The sequence below is a fragment of the Triturus cristatus genome, chromosome 6, assembly GCF_964204655.1.
Source record: "Triturus cristatus chromosome 6, aTriCri1.1, whole genome shotgun sequence".
Lineage (NCBI taxonomy): Eukaryota > Metazoa > Chordata > Amphibia > Caudata > Salamandridae > Triturus > Triturus cristatus.
The window spans coordinates 1,659,537,790-1,659,562,151 of NC_140589.1; positions in this window are offsets into that span (position 1 = coordinate 1,659,537,790).

A 24,362-nucleotide genomic window follows, 5' to 3' on the forward strand; every position below is an offset into this window, starting at 1 on the left:
TGCGCTGCAATGGTGACAGCCCTGCTCCCGGCCCAACTCCCACCTCAAAAGCTGTCTGCTCATAGGCAAAGAGCAGCCCCACCTTGCCTGGTTCTGGGGGTGACTCAGGCTCTCACTGCTGCCTCGCTCTGCAGGCCCAGCCCTGCCCACCGGGAGGAGCGCAGGCCTGATCTTGTGGCAGGACTGGAGAGACTGCCACACAAGTCAATGAAGACAACTGTACACACAAAAAAAGGAAAGGAAAAGAAAGAAAACAAGTACGTGTCTGAACTAATTGAGAGGAAACTGAACATAAGGGGCACAATGCATGAACTGCATCACACAGACTGAAGGTGGTCCCACACAGTGGATCTCTGGAAGCACATCAGGGGCACACCTAATGGCTTGCCAGATCTGGCCCCCTCTCTCTTCTCCCTTCAGCCTCACGTGCCCGCACAACCAGAGCCCACATCATGAGCATGCCACCACAACCTGGTGCGGCAGCATAGCCAAGGGACGCTGCCTAACCTCCACAACACCACAGCCATGCAGTGGTGGCATCCTTCCCGCCATTCAGAGAGCTCTCTAACCCTGCCATAGCGGCTCCTCGCTGGAGGTCATGGATCGGATGTCTCAACCACTACTTCAGGGGCACAAGGGAGACAGATGGAGCCGTCAAGAGATCGCTGCTCATGCACTACGGTGGCGAGGATTTCTATGACCTGTCCAAGACACTTCTGGACATAGGCAACCATGATGCCTTTAATGCCACAGTGTTGGCACTCAACGGGCATTTTGACTCCCAGATCAACCGAGACTTTGAGTGATTCAAACTGCGCCAAGCCAAACAATTAAATACCGAGTCTGTCAACGTCTTCTATGCACCCCTAAGGAAACTAGCTAGCACACGCGCCTTCCACGACCAGAGGGAGGAGATATGGGCCTAATTTATTGGTGATGTTACAAAGGCTAATCCTCAGGCAGCCTGGGATATCCCTCAACAATATATTTATATTAGCTTGGTCAGCCGTCAAACTTTCAAGCCGAAGAAATGGAAGTGGCCCTCAATAGGCATCTGAAGGCATCCTGCCCCTCCAGGTCCGCCACCATCAAGGAAGAAAGGGTAGACGCCATCCAAAAAAGCCAGGGCCACGAACGCTTGGAACAGAAAATAACCCATGTGTGGGCTCTGCAGAAACTGTGGAGCTGGCCGCTCCTCACCTGGTCTCTGCTTTGCAAAAGGGAAGATTTGCTCCTGGTGCAGTAAACCAAACCACTTCGCAAAGGTCTGCAGGGGCGGAAGGTCACAGGGAAATTGCGGGGGTTGCCTGCCAACACCAAGCAAGTATCACTTGAGGACCTGCTGGAGCAGGAGGACATCAACCCACCGGGTCCTGGATTCGGGGACGAGGATTAGGAAAACAATGTGGTCATGGTATCTTTCGCCAGCTGCACCAATGGACGTCAACGGCTGAGTAGCAAGCACTACTGTAAGGGCCGTCATCGATAGTGGAGTGTCTATGAACATCATGGTCCCAGAGCAGTATGAGTGCCTTGCGCCATGCCCTCCACTCTCCCCCTAAGGCGAAGAGTTACATGGGGGGATGGAGCCCCTCCCTCTGTGAAGGGTGATTGAAGTGGATGTAGCCAGCGTGAAGCAAACCACCAGGGCCAAGTTCTAAGTCACAGAAGGTAGAAAAGATACGCTGCTCAGTTGCCACACTGCTGAGGACCTGGGGTTAGTGTTCTTCACCAGCCAGATTCATGACTCACATGCCGACTTCATACTGCAGAAGTTCCTGCAGCTGTTCAAGGGTTTGGGAAAGCTCAATAACAAGTAGTTCAAGCTGCATATTAACAACTCCATCCAGCCGACAGCACTGCAACATCGAAGAGTTTCCTTCCATCTGAGGCCTCAAGTGAAAAAAGAGCTACAAACACTGGAGGACCTGGGCGTCAATGAGAAGGTCACTGGCCCTTCCCCTGGGTGTCACCCCTGGTTGTGGCCCCGACTCCAAAGCAGCCAGGAGCCATTAAGCAATGCGTTGACATGCGCCTCCCCAACGTGGCCGTCAAGCGGGAATGCCACTTGACGCCTACCAAGGATGACACCGTAGCTGAACTCAATGGGGCGAAGTGGTTCTCCAAGCTCAGCCTCAACTCAGCGTACCACCAGCATGACCTCCCTCTGAGAACAAGTATATCACAACCTTCTCCACTCACTTGGGCCTAAGGCGGTGCAAACGGCTGAGCTTCAAGGTGTCGTCAGCCGCCGAGGTCTTCTAAAACACCATCAGGGAGACTCTGTCGGGCCTGCTGGGCGTCCTAAACCTAAGCGACGACATCCTCCAACAGTCTAGAGGAACATCATGTACGCCTCCGAGACACCCTTCAATGGCTGGCCGACAATGGACTCACCCTGAATAAGGCCAAATGCTTGTTTTACCGAGAGTCCATCAAATTCTTTGGATACGTATTCTCACAGGACGGCCTCCAAGTAGACTGGAAAAAAGCAATTGCCATCCAGACAGCGCACCCTCCACTACCCGGACAGAGGTCCACAGCTTTCTTGAGATGTCCATGTACTGCGGGTGCTTCATACCAAACCTTGCCTCCGTGTTGGAGCCCCTGGGAGCTCTCACACATAGCGGTGCTCCATGGGAATGGGGCCCAAAAGCAACTGTGGCCTTCCATGCCATTAAGCATGCTCTCATAGACAGGACCACCATGGGCTACTTTCGCCCAGGGAGGCGCACGCAGTTGATCGTGGATGCGAGTCCAGTCAGTCTCGGAACTGTACTCCTGCAGGAAAATGCAAACAAAGACTGGTTTCCAGTGGCGTACGCAAGCCGGGCGCTGTTAGAGACAGAGATGAGGTATGCCCAAATCAAAAGGGAGGCTCTTGCCATCAAATGGGCCTGTCAGCACTTCCATCGCTACCTCTATTGGCACAAGTTTAGGGTTGTGACGGACCACAAGCCACTAATTCCCTTGGTCACTGGCACCACCCACCTAACACCCCCAGGATAGAAAGGTGGGCGGTGCAACGCCAGGCCTACAGGTTTGATGTTGTTTTGCACTCTGGTGCCAGCAAACCAACCAACTACCTCTCATACCACCCCGCCACAATGGCTACACAGCAGCCCCGTAGAGAAGAAGAGAACACGGAAGAGTTTGTCAAGATGATTACCCAGGAGGCATGCCCCAAGGCACTGATGCTGGAGGAAATTGATGCAGCAACCGAATGGGACAGAAATCAGTTGAAGTTCAGGGATGCACTGACGCACAGGTGTGGCAGCATTTCTTGGATGGCTCCTGATCATTGACTGCGGAGGACCAATTCATGAGGCAGCAAGGAAAATCATGGAGTAGTGGAATGAGGCCAAGTAATTGTGGTCCTGAAGGACCTGTGGAGTCGTCGATCAGGCCCATATATGGCACCGGGGAGCGGCAAAAACAAAGGCCCGTCTCCGCAGCAAAGTGTGGTTCCCACGGATGGATGCTTTGGTTGATGAGACTGTTTGCCAGTGCCACTCATGCACGATCAAAGGGAAAGATCCAGCGCCGGCACCGGAGTCCCCACGGAAGGACCCAGTCATGGCCACAGCACCATCGTCATAATGGACTCGTATTCCAAGTTTCTTGTAGTGGAGGTAGTCTTGCCCACGGCATTTCCCCAAGTCGAGGTGGTATTCGAGAAAAAGTTCGCCATGCTGGGACTCCCGGACGAGATCAGGTCGGACAATAGGCCCCAGGGTTGAGAGTTCCATGACTATCTAACGTCTCTCGCAGTCTGACACCAGAAGATTACACCTCAGTGGTCCCAAGACAACTGCGAGGTGGAGCGCTTCATGTGGACCCTCAACTGGGTGCTGCGGATTGGGGCCAAAAAAGGAGATGCTGAGAGCAGCCTCCATCAATTTCTCAGTGCCTACCAACAGACCCCGCACAGCACCACCCGCTTTGCCCCATCTCATCTTTTATTTCAGCAGCCCCCCGTGACAGTATCCCAGCAGATCCCACCTGGCACGCAGCTGAGTTTGACGGCGAGGCCACCCAGGCCAGGAAGGCAGCTATGAACCAAAAAACGAGTATATCATGGAATGCAACATTGCTGTGCATAGGCAACTACGTGGTCATAAAAGGCAAACATCCAGGCTGGAAATTCAGGACACCTTACGAGCCGGAGGTGTGGAAGACCATTACCACCAATGAGACCATGTTATCCATCTGGCTAGGGGCACGAGTGGTCATAAGGAACTTGTCCTGTTTCAAGAAGGTGTTCGGACCCCGACCAAACCGAGGGCAAGACGGCGATCTTGAAAGAGAACCCAATGAGGCTTTTTATCTGGCATCCACCTCTGCACTGAGAGAGGGTATGGTTCTCCAGAGGGAGTAGATGGAGTGATCCAAAATGACATCCCACATTGCCAAGTCCCCGAAGGTAACACCTCCCCGGCTGGACTGGCGGGGACTAGAGAAACCATCAGCTCCTAGAGCCAGACGTATGGTCTCCGACCGATTCCAGCCCCCAGTCAGCAACTCAGAGACTTTGTGTGTTCTCTGCATCCAGAGATGTAGCAGAGTGGGTCATAGCCACTAAAGCAAAGGAGGGATGTAGAGAGCCACCCGGCCTCTGTTCTTCAAAGTTGCACCCTGTAGTACTCCTCGGGGCAGGCTTGCCCAGAGGAGATAAATTAAGGAGTGGAAGACCGCTCGGGGTCTTCGCCCAAACAATGTAGTACTGTGTGGTGTGTGTTATTGTCAGCTGAGAGAGACTGAGCTGGAGGAGCTACCTCGCCCTCCACAGGCCTGTCTGTTCCCCTCTGCGTCCGGGCAAGGCTGGGCTGGGCCAACCCTCTGATATGGGTGATTAGCTCTGGACATTCAGGTGAAACATTCATACATGCCAATAGACCCGATTCAGACGGGAGGCTCCCGATTTGTGATGCAAAAAAGGCTTTATTTAGGCTGTCTGCCACTTGAAATTGCCCCTGCTATAATAGAAGCCAATGGGAAAAATACGTTCTCCGGGTCATTTTTTTTTTTTAAATCTCCCACTTTCCTCTTCTAAAATGTTGGCATGTATGGACATTTTTCACAATATCCGATTATAATGGGCATGGCCAAGATGGCTGAATGTTCTGTTCCACCATATAAACCCACAAGCGTTGATACCATGTTGGAGTGAGGAATAGGGGTTGTATCAAAAGAAAATTCCCAAACCAAATGCAGATTCTCCTTAGGTCACAGGAGCATTGTTGGTGACATGGCAGAGGGCATTGTTGTAAGCCAAATTTGTACCCATACAGAGGAGGTTGTTGCCCGCAATGCTGAGGTTATGGTGTCCCCTCGCAGCCCCATCACCACGCAAGCAGCTACTATTGTTACAACATACCCTGGCCCTTTATTAGCCTTCTTGAGGTCCACCTAACCTTTTGAGCCTTTTTAACCAGCGGCTAAGTGCAAGAAGTCTGGGGCCCGATTCACAGAACTAACTTAAGACAAAATCCTAAACTTACTACTTTTGGTATTCACAGAAGTTAGGATTTTGTCTTAAATTTGTCTTAAGACAAACTTAAGACAGTCTTAAGACAAACTTAAGACAGAATTAAGACAGACTTAAGACAGACTTAAGACAAAATCCTAACTTAAGTCTGTCTTAAGTCTATCTTAAGTCTGTCTTAAGTTTGTCTTAAGTTTGTCTTAAGTCCGTCTTAAGTCTGTCTTAAGTCTGTCTTAAGTCTGTCTTAAGTTTGTCTTAAGACTGTCTTAAGTTTGTCTTAAGACAAACTTAAGACAAAATCCTAACTTCTGTGAATACCAAAAGTAGTAAGTTTAGGATTTTGTCTTAAGTTAGTTCTGTGAATCGGGCCCTAAGTGTCCATCATGTGCTATAGAAATGAGCTTACTCCTTAGAGAAAAAGGAGGAACAAAACAGCCATTTCTTTTTTTTATTTATTTTTTAAACATTTTTATTAGCATTTTTCATTAATTGGTACATATTACTGCATACTGAGATAGATAGATACTACATGATACTGTGGTTAGTCATATACTGATTGATTACATCTACATGCCCTTCTTCACATTCTCCCCCCACAATCATTTCAACGTAGTTATGTAGAGTATTGAAAGCGTCACAGTACACCCGGTCTATACAATTAGTCGCTGACATCTGACACCGACTCAACAATAGGTGGATCGCAAAGGTTACCCCTGAAGTCATTTCACTTTCCCCACACCTGTGTCCATTTCTTAGGGCACCCCCTATGTACATATACCACTTTCTCTGCTATCATTGCGCCATCCATGTCACAGCACTACTGACGATAGGTGGGATATAACCTCGCTCCCCAGTGTTGAGCTATGTTCTATTTTGCTATCATCATACCTAACGTCGCCCAGCCTTTAGCCATTTGATTGAGGTCTGTCGGCTCCCAGATATTTAGAAGACATCTCTTGGGTTCCGGTTCAACAATAGCTCCACCAACCCGTGAGATGCTGAGCATGATAGCTTCCCAATATGGTTTGAACTCCGGGCAATCCCATAGTATGTGGTAAAAGTTACCCAACCCCCCACATTGCCGCAGACAGAGTGGTGTGTCAGCGCGTCCCATTCGGTGCATAGTTGTTCGTGTGTAGTAGATTCGATGGAGGATTTTCAGTTGCACTAACTTTAATTTAGAGGGTATTGCCACCTCTCGTGGGGACACAAGTGCTTCCTGTCGGTCTGTGTCGTCCAGTTCCCCAATGTCGGTCTGCCATCTGTCCCTGAGGGTTTTTGTGGGGTCTGGTTGGTTATTTACAATTTTGAGGAAGGTTTGGGAAATCGCTTTTTTTGTCATGTGGTCTATCTATAGCCTATCCTCTAATGGTAAGGCCTCTCGGAGCTCAGTTCCCGGTGGGATAGTTCTCCTAAGCGCGTGGCTAATCTGCATGTAACGGAAAGTTTCCGTTGATGCCATTTCATATGTTTCCTGGAGCTGGGTGAATGTAATGATCTTGCCCCTACTCCACAAATCCCCCACCCGGGAGATACCTATTAGGTCCCATTGTTTAAATCCCTTGCTATTACGTAATTTGCCTAATCGTCGGTTTTCCCAAAGTGGTGTAGCTTGTGTTAAAACCCCCTCCCAGCCAAGTGCGCGGAGTGCAGTGAACCATATTCATACAGTGTGTGCAGGGTAGTTTCCTGATACTTATTGTAGAGTGCCCCCATGACGCCCTCTGCACCGAGGACATATCTGTCCATACGGAACGCCGGTTCCTCTTGCTGAGCGTGGATCCATTGGTTTATCCCAGTGAGCTGTGTAGCCCAATAGTATACTTTTATATTTGGAAGGGCAATTCCGCCATCATACCAGCTCTTCACCAATTTATGCATTGCTATGCGGGCGGGTTTTCCATCCCAAACGAGATTGCTTACTTCAGTTTCAATTGCTTTACAATAGTTGGGGGGAACCGGAAACGGGGTATTTTGTAGGGCATAGAGGAATCTAGGGAGTGCCATCATTTTTAAGAGGGCAGCTCTTCCCAGCAGTGTCAATGGTAGGGAGCGCCAGTGTTTTACATCACGGCGGAACCTTCCCAGGGGTTCCAGGATGTTTTGTTTCAGTGAACTGCTCAGGCTGGGGCGTAATATGGAGCCCTAGGTACTTAAACCCGCCATTCGCAATCTGTATCTCACAGTTCCTTGGTAGTCACGGAGGAGGGCCCCTAAGCACATATAGAAGTTAATGGTATACCCTGAAACTTTGCCATATGCAGCACAAATATCTAGGAGGCAATTAATGGAACATGCGGGGGATGCCATGTATAGCACCACATCATCTGCATAGAAGGAAATGCAGTCCTCCCATCCCTCCGCCCAGTTTAGCCCTCAAATGACAGGGTCCCGTCTTATCCAAGCCGCCAGTGGATTGAGCACCAGTGCTAACAAGAGCGGTCATAAGGGACAGCCTTGTCTTGTCCCCCTTCCCAAGGAGAAGTCAGCCAATATGTGACCATTCACCACCACATGTGCTAAGGGTTTCGTATAGAGTAGCTGGACCCACGCGCAAAACCTGGGGCCAAAGCCTAGGTGTCTGAGGACTGCAAAAAGGCAAGGCCATTCAACTAAATCAAATGCCAAATGTGCGTCCAGGGAGAGAATGACAGCGTCTTCCTCAATGAGTGGTATACGTGCCTTGAATCCATGTAGCCGCTGCAGGTTAAGTGCCGTGTTACGACCTGGCATGAACCCTGACTGATACGGGTGCACCAACTTTGTGAGATAGGGTAGTAGTTTGGTGGCCAGTGTCTTAGCCAGTATTTTGGCTTCTACATTTAGCAGTGAAATCGGCCAATAAGATGTGCATTCCTGCGGTGGTTTACCAGGTTTATGTATCTCCACTATTGTCGCTAGGCGTTGATCCCTGGGAAGTTCTCCCCTTTCCAGGCTGTCTGCATACATCTCTAGCAGGTGTGGCTCAAGGTGGCTCACTGCTTTTTTGTACAGTTCGATAGGTATCCCATTAGGGCCCAGAGCTTTCCCAGTGTGTAGTGCACCTACTGCTAGTGTAAGTTCCTCTGACATCAAATCTGCCTCTAGTTCCTGTATTTCACTAGGGGCAAGTGTAGGCATCTGGATATCTTTGAGAAATGCAAGATTGTCTTCTATCGTGGCTGTGGCGGTAGGTGTTTATACTGTCTCGTAATGGAGCACTAGCACATCAACTAATCGCTGTGGATCTGTAGTGGTGGCTTCATTTTCTAGTCTCAACTGTGCCACCCAGCGATTATCATTCTCCTGTCTATCAAACTAGGCTATAAGCTTTCACGCCTTATCTCCAACCTCATAAAAAGTGTGCTGTGTCTTGGTGAGCCTAATCTTTGCCTCTTCCCACACAGTCTCTGTATTCCTGCTTGGCCAAGTTCAATTTGTGTGCTGTGGTGTCATTGGTGTCTGAAGCGTGATCTTCTTTAGCTTGACCTACCTCCCTCTAGAGAGCCTCTAAGTGGCTTAATTGGTCATGTTTACGGCATGTGATTAACGAGATTGCTTGGCCCCACAGTACCGTCTTATATGCCTTCCATAGAGTCGTCGGGATGTGACTGAGTGCTCGTTTTCCGCAAAATACTGTCTCGTAGTTGTAAGTAGACCCTTCCATATCTTACGGTTTTTAAGGAACCCAGGGTAGACAGGGAAAATGCGTTGTCGTCCCAGGATATGAGATGTGTATTTGATTAGGACATGGGAGTGATTGGAAATACCCTTGGGTAGATGTGATACCTCCAGTACTCTCTCTAGACCTGTCGCCAGTGTGAAAATATAATCCATTCTAGAGAAACTGTCATGTACTCCCGAGCGGAAGGTGTATTGTCGCTCCTGTGGAAACCACGATCACCAAGCATCAACGAGACCAAAGGGGTCAAGGAATTCTGATAAACGGAGATTGATATCACTTTGTCTCTGGGGGGCTGTCGATCTATGGCGGCATCCACCGTGGCATTAAAGTTGCCCCTTAGTATCAGTTCGTCTTTTGGGAGTGTAAGTAAGAATTTTCCCAGGGCAGGGAAGGTCACCCGATGCCGAGCCGGTGGGATATATACTGATACTTGATTATATGGTTGCCCCTACCATTGGCATGCTACAGCTGCAAAACGTCCCTGATCGTCTGTCCATTACCCAGTGACAATAATCGAGAAGCGTTTATTAACCAGGACGCCTACCCCTCGCGAGCCGGAAGTTAATTCGGAGTGTGCCACCATTTTGAAACACCACCTATTAAGGGCTTTACAAGCAGAGCCCATGAGGTGTGATTCTTGGATCAGAGCCACTGCTGGTGCCTTGCGTTTAAGATATTGTAGGACTAACCCTCTCTTTATCTTATCCCCAAGGCTGTTTACGTTCCATGATGTAACAGAAAGAGGAGGGCCCTTCGTACTAGAAGTCAGTGATTGTGCGGCCAATGAGTCGGCCAGGGCATTCGCGTGTGTCATATATGACATCGTCAATGGGAGAATACAAAGAGCATTGCAATACAAACACCATACAGACATTTTGTATGTACCTAGTAATCTCGCAGTGTACCTGTAACATTAAGAAAACCATAACATGAAGCTGATCCCTTCCCCCCTCCCTGCCTTGCTGCTCGGCGGACTCAAAACTACCTGCCACCCAAACTTTGCAGAGTGCTTTTTCCCCATATATTGTACTTGCGTGAGGGGGGAGAGTAGTTCCATGATCACACCGAACCATCCCCGTGGTCAAAACATGGTATATCAGCTAAATGTTCCAACAAAAAGTCTTCATTCCATAACAGTGATGACGCCGGGTAGTGCTGAATTCACAAAGATTCCGGTCACGAGCATTGACCCGTTGCAGTCACATCGGCCAGCATTCGGGCCTGTCCGTCAGCCTTGTGGAGTCTTGCCCCATACCAATTACAGAATAACAGAGCCAAACCTTATCCTCATTGTCCACCTGTCACCTGCATTATATCCTCCGTTGAGCCTGATTCCCTCGAGTCTGGAAATGTCACCTCCTGCAGTCGATGCTGTTGTTTCTTGCCCAGTCTTTTAGGCCCGGACGCCGGGCGCCATCCTTCCAGCCAGTCGTGGGCTTCTTCAGGTGTTTCAAGGAACCAAAGTTTCCCCTCAGCTTCTACCCTTAACTTTGCCGGGAATAGCATGGAGAATTTCAGCTCTCGGGTCCTCATTTCATTCTTAACTTCCAGAAAGCTGCGGCGTTGTTTGGTCACCGCTGCCATGTAGTCTGGAAAGAATGTGACAGTATAGTTCTCGAGACGGATTGGAGGAGCAATTCGCGCCATTTGAAGGATCGTGTCTCGATCACGGAAGTTGAAGATGAGGGCGAGTACGGGCCTGGGGGACCCCGGGTCGTGGTCTGAAAACCCGGCACTCGGTGAGCCCTTTCAACTGAGAAAAAGTTGGACAGTCCATGTGGTTGTAGCTGGTTCTTTATGAGGTCTTTAGCAAACAGGTCCAGGGCAGGGCCCCCGTCTTTTCCGGCACACCAATAATTCGGATGCTGTTGCGTCTTGAGCGGCCTTCCTGGTCGTCGAGCTTGGCCGCCATTAATTTATTATCTGCTTCTAGTTTCTTGACCTGACGCTGTAGAACGGCCGTGTCTGTGGAGAGGGTTGCTGTCGTGGTTTCTACCTCCGTCTTCCGCGTAGCCATTTTCTGAAAGTCAGCGCAAATTAATGAGATGTCTGTAGAGATCGACCCCACAGTAGTTTGAAGCTTCGTCAAAGTGGTCATATTATCTTGCAAAGTGACTTTAGTGGGGGGGTTTTTCAGTCGTAAGACTTTCCCCTCGCCCAGGGCGTGATCCTGACTGGTCTGGCGAGTCTTTGTTGTAGGCGCATTTGTCCAGGTTTAGTCGCTGCACTGTTCGTTGACCCCGGTCCCCCATTGTGACCGGTTCTCCGTGTACCACCAGGGCTGTGTGGGTGGGTGGCAGTATTCACTGCTGCCTGCCTGAGGGACTAGCAGCCACGAGCGGCCTTTCAGTTTTCCTGCCGCCCTCCCCTTGTAGTGATAGCCTGGAAACGTGTCAGTGGAGGTTCCCCGGTATTTTGGCTTACGTTGTTAGACCTGGCACCATTGGCGTGGGTCTCCCTTCCATTTTTCGCTGTTATCTCCTCTGTTTTTGCTGGTATTGGATGCTCTGGGCGCTGTGCCACTGCCAATCAGTGCCACAGCGCGAATGCTCCCTGTGTAAATATGACATGGGAATTGGTATATCCATGAGTGGCTTTTTTGGTTTACCTGTTAGTCCCTAGTAGCGTGGCCTGTGTGTGCCCAGAGCTGGTTAACCAAATGCTGCTGGTTAGCCTGCAGCGCTGGTTTGCGCCACCCACAGAAGCAGCTTGTAAAGTGTGTCTCAGACCTGCCACTGCAGAGTCTGTGTGAAGTCCAGAACTGCCATCTTGGCTGTGAAGTGCACCCACTTCCCAGCCCCTGAACCTTCCCTTGGCATCATGTAAGCAACCCCTATGGTAGGGTGCATTGTATGTGTAAGGTAGGACATGCCTTGGTGTGTGTAGCATGTCCTGGTAGTGAATTACACCCAATTTCGTTTTTCACTACTGTAAGGTTACCTGTTCTCCATAGGCCAGAATGGGCAGTCTGACTATTACATCCTATAGTCCTAACTGACCCAAGGAACATGGTAGAAAAACAACTTAGTCTGCTTGAGCTCAGAATATTAAAATACATCTTTTAGTGAAGTTTATTTTTATATTCTGTGTTCGAAAATACCACTTTTAGAAAGTAGGTATTTTCTTGCCTAAGCCTTCCAGTGTGCTCTGCTGTTATGTGTATTAGCTGTCTGGTTTTGGAAGGACAGGGCAGGCTGAGTCAGACCTGGGTTGAATAGAGAGATCTGCATTGGAGTATGGGGAGGGGTAGCTCCTTGACCTGAATAGGGCTGTGCCTGGCAAGGTGAATGCTGACTCCACTCCTTACTGTGCGTCTGATGGCAGACCCCCTCTTTCTGAAAGGAAGGATGCAGCCTGGTAAACAAAGTGCTCCAGGACTGGGCAGAACTGGTTCTGGATGGGTTCAGTGACTTGTAGCTTTTGAGAACAGACTTTTGGGGTATAAATATCTGTGTTTCTTGGATTGGTCTGCAGTGGTTACCATTGGACTTGGAAGAAGAGGAAAAAGGACTTTGAGAGAACTTTTATTTATTTTGCTACAGCAATTACCCAAGGGCTAGGAGAGAGCTAGCCTCCTGTTGAAGTCTCAGGCACATCAGAGTTCACCACCAGTCTTCTGATTCCTCCCAGCAAGGATTTCTATCTCCAGGTGAGGCTCCTGTGAGTTCCAGGGTCTCTAGTTCTACTACAGAGAAGAGAGTGCTGAAATCGTCGCTAACGCACGTTTGCAAGTTGCCGCAGCTGAAAGCGCACCGGAAAATCATCGTGCTGCTGTCGCTGACTGCTCGCTAGCAAAGATCATCGCATCACACGTTTGCTGGCTGCCAAGTGCTCGCTAAATCCAAAGATCATCGCATCGCACGTTTGGGGGCTGCCAAGTGCTCGCTAACCCCACAGATCATCGCATCGAGATCATCGCATCACGACATCGCAGCGCGGATGCCCGATCGCACACGCAACAGGATCGTCGCCTCGTCTTCTCCCTCGCGGCAAGGAGTCATTGCATGAACGGCCTAGCGTGCAGAAGTTTGTCGCCTTGTCCCCGCACGCATCAGGAGATCGGCACATCGTCATCTCCCTCGCGGCAAGGATTCATCGCCGGCCTCGCATGCAGAAAATCATCTCTACAGCTTCCTTGCGAAATTTTGTTGGTTTTGCTACGAAATCCAGGTACTTTGTAAGTAAAAGGGTCGCAGAGACCACTGCTTTGAACTGAACTCCTCTTTGCACACTTTGAACTATTTTAGCAGCATTCCAAGAGTAATCCTATTTTACAGTATTGTGACTTTTTATCGTTATTGGTCTTGTGTTAAGTAATGGAGGTATGAATAAAACCTCAAGGATATAGATGTCGAAAATGGGATGTCTTTTCACTTTTCCATTTTTTCTTGGCTTTTCTTCTCTTTTTTCTTGCTTCATTTTACTTCAAATAATTCCAAACTGGATAACAATCAAGTGGTGATATGTTTTTTGTTGTTTCTGTGTATTTTTAAATACATGAATATGTATAAAATTATACTGCTGTCACTTTTTTGTCATTTTTTCCCATCTTTGTTTGTTTATGGAGATATGTGGTACGAAACATTTGTTTTGTTGTTTATTTATCTGGAAGTGATGTTGGTTGTTCGTATTGTATATACTGGTGTTTGTGCGTTTTTAATGTATGACTATATGTATGTATTTTATGTTATGTGTCAAGTGATGTTTGCTGTTTCTTAAATGATCTTATGAATAAAAGAAAAACTTTGGAAAATACTTGCTCATTTTGGACTTATTCTTATTGAGTGCACCTTCCTTTGTGCGAAATTTCTTGGATTATTTAGCATCTAACAACGGCAGAAGCTGGAAGTAGTTGCACCAAACAGTTAATATATGTATATTTAGGAACTTAAGTGCTTAACCTTGGTCCGTCGTTGCTGTTTTTTTTGTGCACTTATGTAGCACAACCAATGCTGCCACAGGTCCTGACGAGTTTCTGTCCACCTCACTAGGTATTGACAATCTGGTGCATATGTGGGCGCTGGGAGGCTCTCTGTAGTGAATCGGAGGGGGTGGACGTTGGCAGGCTTTGCATGTGGCCCCTCGGTTGGCACAGGGTCCAGCGGTGTCAGTGCGGCCCTCTCCTGTGGGCAGGCACTTTGTGCTCATCCTCACTCCCCGCTGGGGCAGCGCCCATCAATTCCCTATCAGCATGGCAAAGCCGGGGCTCGCGGTCCCGCTTCAGCACAGTCTCTCACCAGGCACGCAACACCCATTGGGCTAAATGGGCTTCAGCCACCCCCATCGTTGTCTTCAGCCCGGGCTGCTGATTTACATGCACTACAATACCGAAAGTAAGCAAACTGTTCTTCCCCAGTTTAATTTTTTTAAGGTTGCACATCGTAGCTTTTTTATTATTGGATGCTTTAGCATCGCATCTGAGAATTTGATTTTAATTACCACTTCCGAGAGGCCCAGGTTCAGCCTGAGCCTGCCATCCTCTACAAAGTTTCAGCAAACCGCCCTGCCCCACTCTTTGTTTCTTTGGAAATGGGCTGCCACAGAGGTGCTACCCTTCCCTGAAGGCAGGGATTTCACCAAAGCAATTTTGATGTGCGCGCAGCATGGGGTGGGAGTGGGAAGATGTGCACAGCAGGGGGATATGACGCCTGTAGGATTTCCTTTACAAAAGAAAAGTGTCACCTGCACTGGCCATCCCTTTCCCCTTGCTGTGCACATCTTCCTACTCCCAGAAGCAAGAGTCCTGTAGTGTGAGCTTGGGTTTCGTGACTGATCTTTCAAGTGAGGCCCTACCTGCCCTGGGCATTTTGGACTCACCTTCTAGAGGAACACCTCACCACCTTTCCCAGGAGCCATCCTTACTTGTATCAAGTCGGTACTTGGGAGCGTCATTAGATTTGGTGCTCCTAATTTTGTTGTTGGTAGGACAAAAGGATGAGTGGCTGCGCAGGGAATGAAGCTTATGATGCAGAATGTGACCTGCCGCTATGCGCACAGTACATCTCAGGTTTACACGCATAATCAGTTCCTAACTGAAGACAGTGAATGGGGGCACGCGAATGAGTGCTGCTCATTGCGTCCTATGGCCCTTTCATTGATTGGAAGTGGTTATTGGGTTGGAGAGGGGCTATGAATGTGCGTAAGCACGAATATACACAACCTAGTGGGTTTTGGCACTGGTTACAGTGCTTGTGCTGGCTATGAAAGTGGCACATTGAGGTGGGAGCATGGAAGCACCTACAGTTGGGGCCTGGCATGGAGCTGTCATCAGAAGCATGCTAAAGTGACCCAACTTCTAATAGGAAGGCGCTAGCAGCCATGCGTAAAGCAACTCTTTAATTTAATGCCCGACTAGTCCTTTCTATGATCAATCCGTTTTTAGCATTTTTAACAAACTTGCCACTGAACAGCCTTACTTGGTTGGAAGTAACACGTTCGGCACTGGTACCCCACGATCCTTCTGCATCAATGGATGTAGGTGTTTCGATTCGGTTTCTGCACTCCTGTGCTCTAGTGTCATATGGTGAAGTGAGAGCAGAGATCCTGTGTTGAGGATGATGGCTGTGAAGTTGTGCGACACCTGGTGTGTCCTGACCTTACACCACGAGTGTGATGGAGCTGATGGTCAGAGATGCGTGCTAGGCCCCAGTCAGCTGAGTGGGCTTGGGGCAGTGATGTCACGGGTATCTGCCCCCGCGTCTGCTGAGTGAGCCGGACAGTGGTGCCATGGACAGGTGTTTTTTGCAAGTGATCCTGTTACAAAGAAGATCATAGCCTCATTTCCAGCAAGTTGCCTTGAGGCAGTGGTGCCCCTGGCATGTCTTTGCAAGAGATGTGAAAGAGAACAAGCACCCCTTATCTCCTGAGTGTCCCCACCCAGTGGTGCCACGGGTGGGGGGTGGGAGGGTCCCTGCCTGTGATGTCGATTGAAGAATATGGGGCCCATTTCTAAGACATCCAGTCAACGGGTAGGTTGATCTCGCTAAATTAGTCTGCAGGACTGTGACAACAGATGATGGCCGAATATGTCTACCACGTCCTAAGTTTGGATCGGTGGTATGCGTATTACAGACAGATTCCTAAGTTTATTTGTGGATTTTTAGTTTATTTACACGTTTTTCTTCGACTTATTATCTATCTCAATAAAGACCGATAAAACCTATCAATTCTTAAACATTCACTGTGCTGTAAATTCATTTGTTACACCATCATAATGCACATTTTAAGATGCTTCTTGCAAGTAACCGGCAGTTCTTTGTAAGAATTTCCTCCATCTGAAGCCAGGCCCCAATGTGTTAAGAGATGCATAACATCAGGCCTGTTCCCAGGCCATGGGGCTAGCTTAAGATAACTATTTGTTCTTAGTTTCATTTCATTATTTATTTACTATGCAAATTGCCTTGTGTGTAGTCTCATTTTGTTATTTTCTTCATTCTATAGTATTATTTGACTATTTGTTAAACATGGACGTTCACTCGCTAGGAGCCTCTTGATGCTATAGATACTGATAGCAGATTCAGCTTGGTGAAAATACAGGTTTTTTCGCTTTTCCCGTTATTTCAGGTGGGATAGTGGTCTGAGTTTATAAAGTGCATCTTTATTCTACATATATTACCTTCCTTATACATAAATATATATACCTTCCATATACTTAAGTATCTTTATATTTATCACTTTAGTTCTAATTCAGCATATCCAATGCACTACCCTAGAGCTCAATCTATATCTCTCGCAATATATCTTTTACCTCCACTTTGACTCCTCTCAAACCCCACTCTGCTACTCTCTCCAATGCACTACCCTATTTCTAACCCTATACCTCTATCAATATATCCTCTACCTCCACGCTTTCATTTATCCCAAGCCCCATACTCTTTGCTCCTCTAACCCTCGTTGCATAATCTCATACCTCTTTTACTATTTAGATCTCCCAAACAAGCCTTTCTAAACCCTTTCCTCTGGCTCTTCCAACTCCACTTCCCCTTTACTCATCCCAAATCCCTCCTACTGCTATGAACCCCTCCAAAAAAAGAAGTTTGAGACCCTTCCTTCTTCTATCCCGCCACAATTCCTTTTCAATACAAATAACAGACTAAAATCTCCACATCTCAAATTACTTTCCTATTTTCCTATACTAATTCCCCACTAATCCTGTTTGGGTTCCGGAGTAGCGTGCTACCGCCAACAAGCGCTTCAACCAGTGGTGGCTGGTGACATTTGAAAGTGGCAGGGCGGAAACTTTCTGTCGGAGTGCACAGTGGTGAGCGTTCACTTCGTATATCTGATGAGTCAGTGAGTGTATAGGGAATTTCACCTTCCCAGTTCCCTCGAAAAAAAATAAAAGTGTGAAGTGGACACACAGTAATAGAAAATGGCTTTTGACAAACCTCACAATGTTGTTTACTTTGTTTGCTGTGGGTGGTTTTCACATCATGGATGATGGAGGCAGACAAAAGTCTTCTGTGTTTTAGTTTTAGTAAATTAATTAAGGAAGGGGGTCAGTCAGCAAGAGTGAGGCCATTTCTGCTGTATAAGAGGGGCCTATGTGTGCTATTAAAAAGCCTGCCCTTTCCAACACCTGTGTATGCCCTAGAAAATCCACTTTCTTGATGCTGGGCAACGCCCATGATAATTGCAATTGCCTCTGACGGGCAGAGAGGAGGCATTCGATCAATTGAAGGACAGTCAGTCGCACAAAGCAAATGGGTGCCTTTCACTTCCTTAAAAGTGTAGCGCTTCTGGATCACAACCATGCCTGGACTCCCAGCAGCAACTAAATGTCCATGGAGTCAGCTGCATACATTATTGAACACACTTGTGCCCTGTACCGTCTTTCAGCTGGATGGATGTAGTCTGTAGACTTGCTACATTCAGAGAGAGCATCCTACTTTGAATGACAATTGGAGCCTGTGCTGTGATGGAAATTACCCAATCTGCAAGTGCAAAATACTGCGTCACGTCAGTGGTAACAAAGGGGGCAAAATGTACTTCAAGATCATTTGCATACGTCCTTAGCCTTGATCTAAATTGCGGGGGAAAAAACCCATCAGGAACATCCAACACAAATATAATTTCTATCAGGGTCTAGACTGAAATGGCCTCATACCATGGTTTGACCCTTTAGCCAGTCCTCAGTCAGTTATTTCTCTTTGTCAAGTGATGTACTCATGGAGCGGTTTCTGTTTGAAAAATGTATTCTTTTATTATCAAACCAGAATACCATGCAATGCCAGCGTACAAAGCACTGCCGGTGCGCAGTGCGCTCCGATGCTCCGCGCGCCGCTCTCCGGTTTGCTTCGTTTCACCCCTGGCCTCGCCTCGCCTCACTCAGACAGTCAGATCATGATGATCTTAATTTGTGCTTTGCACTAAATTGTGCAGGAAAAGCAAAAGCAGATCCAAATAAGAAATAATAACCTCCGAGTCTCGCGTACCCCGGTGAAGTGACGCTGCACATGACGACACACACAGTCACACTTTCTTAGCGCATTATCGAAAAAGTAATTATGTCATAAACGGCATGATAAATTATCCTGCCATTTAGGACAACATTAAGTTATTCGCTCAGAATCTAATCTCACGAGGAAGGGGGAACTTGAGGAAGTACTGTAGCAGGGAACGACGCACGACGGCCATGACTGTCACTGTGCTGCATCACCTAGAACAACAGACAGACGGGCTGCCGAGTCCGACTTCAGTTTCAGTCTCAACAGAGTAGATGGTAATGGTACGAGGAATAACAGGAAGGACACTGTTTAGAATAAAAGAAACTCGTCAACAACAAAGATTCAAACAACGAGTACTAAAATTAATCATTCCTTCCCTGATCAGTTCACTCTTCTCACGATAGAAATAGACGGTGCTACGTTGACAGTACACTCGAAGGAGCTCACGAACCCGTGCAGCCAGTCGAGGGTCTCACTGTTAATATGGTGCAGTTGGTTCTGCTGTATCACTCACCCACCAAACACCAGGGATGTTATTTACCCATTGACCAGATTCATCGCTCACTGAAGCAAACAGACATACCCACCCCAACACCGGAGCATACCATTGACGCTACTCAGTCACGAGCCAATCACACTCACTCAGCCCGTCTGGCAGCTCTGGCAGTGGCTCTCACTGTGAGCCAGTCTGGCTCAGTGAGCTGCGTTGACGAATTATGCAGCCTGCAGCAGCAGGCCCAGGCCAGGAGGAGCAGGCCAGGGCCTACCACCAGTGAGAGCGACGTGACACACACAGTCAGTAGCTGCACACAGTCCTCATGGCCCACCGTAATAATGACCAGGGCAGGCCCAGGGCAGAACAGGACTGGTGTCTGATGACTTTAGTTCACTTTTTGGAGACGTGGCGAGAGAGACACCAAAAGTCAGTCATCAGCAGCTGCTGACTGACTGTCTGCACAGCATAGCGAAAGGTCACATCACAAACCAGAGCAAACACACTCGGGCCAACAAATCATCAATTTATAAATAATCATCATCATAAATATGCAGCGCTCTGCGCAGGGTGTAGCTAGAGCTAGACTCGTACTCACTGTGTCGAGTCGAGACTCAGTACTGTGTGTCATCGACGTTGAGCCTTTTCCGCCGAGTGCCGTGGCCGCATCAGACATACTTAATCTGATAGAGTACTGACTGCGCTCGTTCGATGCGACAGTGAAGAGTAGACAAAGCGAGCACAGCCGGTCCGCGCCATCTCTGCTCGCTCCCCTTGGCGCCTTCACGATTCGAACGGCACTGGAGTGGACTGGCAAGTGGCAAACCCTCTCAGCCAATCCTGGCGCTGCCAGCAGCGCCAGGATTGGCTTAGGGCATGGTTACTACTCGCCCGCCTGCCCATTAGGAGACCGAGGTTTGAGCCTTTGCTCAACCCTCGCTCTCCTAATGGGCATGCGCCAGCCAGAGCAGACACTAGTGCGCATGACTGGGCACGGCGCAAAAATTCGCCCTCCGTCCCCACTCATGCGCACTTGTGCTGCTGCCTGTTGCCGCTGGTCTGACAATCATGTCAGTCAACATGACGCCAGACCGCCCATCCCCTTCAGACTCTGAAGGGGGTGGGCGGTCCGATGTCATGCTGACTGACATGATTGTCAGTTAGTTCACCCTCGGGCCGGCGTCTTTGAACTTAAGTAAACTGATTCAGTTTACTTAAGTTCAGAGATGCCGACGCTGCGAGCGGGGGGGCTACGCCCCAACGCCCCAATGGACGCACCGCGCCTGGCTTCAACACCTCATCAGGGGTAACAAGCGCTATATAAATGCAAACCTTTTCCTTCTTCTATCCCTCCACTATCCTTCTCAATCCAAATAACAAACTAACATATCCACCCCTCAAATTAATTTCATATTTCACTATACTAATTCACCACTAATTCTCTAAGGGTTCCAGAGTAGTGTGCTACTCAACAAAAAAGCACTCCGACGCCTCGTTTGGGCTAGTAAGCACTTAATAAATGTAATTACATTTGGAGCTGCACCAGCTGAAGAGGTGAGGATTGGAACTTTGTGACAGGGATATAATTATCAAGTTCTGTGTTTTTCGAAGTATGCATTGCCTGGTATTTGACCTGTCTTTTGAAGAACAGCAAATGTAACAGGATATTATCAAAATGTAAATGCTTTATTATTTCTCACGCACCCTCTAAATTCCAGCATGGTTATTTTGGGGGTGCTGCTGCTCAGCACCCCCGCCCCTATTTCCACTGCCTATACATTAAAGAACCATGCTTTAATGACTTCACTGCCAATAAATTAATGTTAGTTAGTGCTATAGTTTGTAACAACACTGCAAATAGGCATATTGCAAAATCTGAAATTCCTTCTGTGTATTTGGGGGGTGGACAAGTACAAGACATGTCTCCAGAGTCACCTTTTTGTGTGAATTATATCTTTGGCCAGTCTTGGTTTTTCAGAGAATAGCATGGTGTTCTGAGCTCTTTTGAACCAGTTTCATGAGCATTTCATTGAAAAAAGGGTGTCATTTTAACCATTTACATAATTTCGTTGTGTGACAATATAATTCATCTGAGTGACACTTTATTGCAAGATAAACAAATCCCTTATGTCTTTTATTATATAAATGGTTGACATTACCCTTTGTTCTCCAATTTAATTCTTATAAAACTAATTGTTGTCTAGTTTCGAATGCAGAATTTGTCACTTCTTTTTCTCAGCTTGGCCTGAGCATTATCCGATCCTGATTGTCTGCCATTTTAGCCCCGCCCCCATTGATTAACATATTAGCCATGCCCCTTTGTTCGCCATGTTAGTACCCCCCAAAGTTAAGCCCTAGTTGCGCCCCTGTCTCTCACTCTCCCGCAGCTCCTGCGCCGCTCCACATTACATATAGAAAGCAAGTCTCCTCTTTCCTGCGCTCAGGTACTCAGGTGCACACGCTGCCACAAAGATAAACGAGCGTCTCACGTCCCCTCAGCCACGCTGTGCAGCTCCCTCTTCAACTGTTCGTGGCCACTTGGTGACGCAACACCCTGGCTCCGACATACACTGCAGGCCGTGTCTCTTCCACACAACGTAGGCTGTTTAATATTGTGCGCCCAGTGCTCGGGAGCCGCTTACTTGTTTTCTTGGTGCTTCCAATGCCTCAACCACTGCTTTTAAAGTCTCCTGCGCCTTCGGATCAGTGTCGGGATAATGGGGAAGTCGCTTCGATTGCGGAGCCTCTCTAGGCAGCGGCCATTTGCTTTGGCTGCTAGTCACGCCCCCCAAAACAGCCATTTCTAATGCAGAGATCATTTTCAAGGGATAACTCAGAGGAAATTTGAGCAAAGGGTTTTAAATCATAAGACAAATTGCGAATGGGAGGACAACCTTTGGCAATAAAGTCACAGACTTTTTTCAAAGTAGAGTCAAAGGAAGAAGCATCGAGCCATTCTTTCTCCGGTGTGACACCTTTGGAGGAAGAAGAGGCATCAATGGTAGCTACAACACAATCATATTCGTCAACAGAATCATCAGTGGAGGGCAATTGTAGACGGGAAAGGCAATCAGCCCTGAAGTTTCTGCCGCCTTGAATGTATTTCATAACAAAATTATAATCTTGTAGTTTGGAGAGAAGGCATTCCAGGCGGGCAGAAGCATTGCATAAACCGTCGCCCTGCAACAGATAAACAAGGGGTTTATGGTCAGTGTAGATGATAAAACAGCTGCCCCAAAGGTAGGTTTTGAATTTGGTAACAGCCCAGACACAAGCCAAAGCTTCCCTTTCCATAGTGCAGTATTTGGACTCAGCAACGGATAAACTCCTTGAGGCGAATGAAACAGTGTGTTCCTTGTCATAAATTTGCTGACCAAAAACAGCACCAAGACCTTTTAAGCTGGCATCAACTGTAATAGTGCATTAGTGACTGGGAACAAAAGGACTTAATGCAGGAGCATTGATAACCAGTTCCTTGATATTTGGGAAAGCAGTGTTAATGTCATGGGTCCAAACGAAAGTTGTGCCTTTTTTGAGAAGTGATCTCAAAGGTTGAACATAGGAAGAGTTGTCAGGTACAAAGCAAGCATAATATTCGCAGAGACCCAAAAAGAATCTCAGAGCATCTTTGTCAGGAGGAGGAGGGGCTTTAACGATGGCTTCAACGTTGCAAAATTTTGGTTTAATGCCCTCCGGGTTAATGGTATGTCCTAAGTAGTTGATTTGTTCAACCAGGAACTTACACTTTTCTGGCTGAATGGTAACACTTTTGGCATTGAGAATGGAGAAAACTTTGTATAAGTTGTCTAAATGCACCTCATTTGTTTCAGTGAAAACAAGAATATCGTCCTGAAATGCCTAAACTTAGGAAATGTCCTTAAAAAGAACATCCATAGCCTTCTGAAACACTGATGCTGCGGAAGCCAAATCAAAAGGTAGCCTTAAGTACTTGTATGCTCCGAAGGGAGTGACAAAGAGGGTGAGTTCTTGAGACTCAGTACTTAAGGCTATCTGATGGTAGGCAGAATGTAGGTCAATAGTGGAAAAATATTTACAGTGGCCAATGTTGGAAGCATTTCTTGAATTTGGGGAAGAGGGTGGCAATCAACAATAATGTTGCAGTTTAAAGACCTGAGGTCAACACAGAGGCGAAGATCGCCATTCTTCTTTTTAGCAGGAACAATGGGAGAAACCCATTCAGAGGAGTCAATGGTAGTAGTAATGCCATCCTTAGTTAAGGTCTCTAAGAGTTTCTTAAGGTCAGGTTGGATGTTTATGGGAGCAGATCTGACTTTGCGTGTGACAGGAGTGGCATTGGCCTTGAACCTAATGACATTTTCAAAGCCTTTGATGGTGCCAATGCTATTGCTAAAAACAGTGGGAAAATTGTTTTTAAGAAAGGAAAGAAGGTTAGTATCGTTAAGATCTGTGGTGTCAATAGAAAGGAGAGGGACATCTCCTAGAACAATAGGATTCTTATGGCCTGGCTTTAAAATTATACCCAGTTTGGCTAGATCTTTCCAACCGACTAGATCTCTGCCTTTGACTGCTACGTAGATTTTGGTTTTGATGCATCTTCCTAAAATTCGTAAAGAACCAGCAAAGAAACCAAGAAGATCAATGTCCTTCTCACCGAAAGCTTTGGGAGAAATGTCGGGGTCTTGAAGGGTAATAGAATGACCCCATAAAGTATTAAAAGTGGTGTCAGCCAGTACAGTAATGGGGGCTCCGGAGTCAGCCATGACCTCCAAAGGTTTGTCATTAATGAATGCTTGGCAAAGGGGTCGCTCAAATTCTATGGAACTCAAAGGTTCGTCGATGGAGAGAAGGAGATTGGAAACATTATTAGTGCAGTCAGAGACAGTGGAATTATAGGATGAAGTAGAGGGAGTTTGCAGTTTCACATTATGGATTCTAACATTTTGAAAGGTGCGTTGGGATCTGCAAACTTTGGTTTCAAGGTAAACATTCAAAGTGCCATCACCAGCAGGCCGTGGAAAAAGAGGCAAGTTGTCAAAAATCTTTTGTGCGGCAACGCCAAGATGATTGTAAAGAAGAGCATTCTTCCTTGCTGGGGAGTATTCCACGCCATCAATGCCAATGAGGTAATTTTCAAAAATGTGAATCCATTGTTTGCAAAGGATTTCAGGTTTGCCTGGTTTTTGCAGGAATGGCGAGGGATGCAAAGCATTGTCAGTTGACGACATTTAAGAAGAGTGTGAGAAGTTGGCCTGATATGTAGTGCTCACTATTCTAGTGATCACTGTGTATCAT